Source organism: Bos grunniens, chromosome 19 (assembly GCF_055505025.1).
Source record: "Bos grunniens cultivar Pamir isolate PY7600 chromosome 19, Bosgru_T2T1.0, whole genome shotgun sequence".
Classification (NCBI taxonomy): Eukaryota; Metazoa; Chordata; class Mammalia; order Artiodactyla; family Bovidae; genus Bos; species Bos grunniens.
The window spans coordinates 12502695-12504008 of NC_141183.1; positions in this window are offsets into that span (position 1 = coordinate 12502695).

Genomic DNA, 1314 nt, shown 5'->3' on the forward strand with positions numbered 1-1314 from the left:
GACCCCATGGAGCACGGGGCACCCTGATCTGCCTGGCGGGCAGCAGCAACCGGAGAAAGCACATGTGGGGGGACTGCACATACGTTTGTCTCCTCAATACTCATTCCTCTCACAGATGTTTGCAGAATTCCCGCCCCATGTGAGACTCTGGTCTGCGTGCCTGCCAGTGGATAGCCAGGCAGACAGGGCTGCCCTGCGTGGAGACAGCCAGTAAACAAGTGAGCAGGCACGAAAGGCCTGTCCCAGCAGATGGGGCTCTGAGGAAACCAGGCAGTACTGAAGAGGCCAGGTTGGGGGCAACCAGGGACCCAGCTGCCACAGAACTGCATGTGGGGCCTTGGCGGGCTGAAGGGTGGGTTAGAGAGCTTGCAGGCAGTGATCAGAAGTGCCCCCCCAGGAGTCTGCTCCAAGGTCTTGTGTACTCAGCTACACATGGATGGTGTGACCCATGCGAGCAGGTGGGAAGGGGAGGGTCAGGTCAACTGAAGCTGACTCTGAGCCAGAAAACTTCTCTGCCCTGTATCCTGTGCGGCTCCTCTCCCCAGAGGGGACTGGCTGATAGTGACCAATGTGTGGGCTGGGTGAGGCACTGAGGTTGCACAGTCAGTCCAATAGGACTGTAAGGCAAACAGGGAAGGGTGGCCCTGGAGCTGTGGCTACCCTGAAGCTTTCCCGTTTTCTCGCATACACATGCTGTCAGTATGAGGCTGCTGGTGAGATGGATGTGTCAGCTACACGAAGGCGCGTTGCAGCACCCACTCCTGAGAGGTGGCAGGATCCACATGCCCCTCCTCCCCGTACCTTCCACTGACTTGGGCAGCTGGAATCAAGAGGACAAATTCTGTCACAGGACAGAGTGAGAGCACGGAGAGTCAGAATGCTCGTCGCAGACTTTCACCGAATCTGCTCTCTGATTTGGAGTTTCTGGCGGGCTCTTCCCCAAAGCTGCTCCCAGACTTTCACACCACCCCTCGGCCGGCAGGCATTCACTCCACAGAGGTGCGGGAGCCTGGCTTCACCCCTAGGGACCATAGGGGACAGGAAAAGGGGCAGTGGGACCCAAGACGGGCCGGAGGGGATAGGGAGCCCAGGGCACCCCAAGCCCGGACCCAGGGCCACGTGGCCCGGCCGGTGAGACCGTGGTCAGGTGTCGGGCGCGCGCTCGGGGGTGGGCCACCAAAAGCGTCGGGGGCGTGGCCACGCAGGGGCGGACCCAGAGGCGCGCTGGCCCCGCCCCATCCCAGGCCCCGCCCCCGAGGCCGCGAGGCTGTGCGTCCGGCTGTTGCGGATAAAGTTGTTTGACGCCAGGCGGGC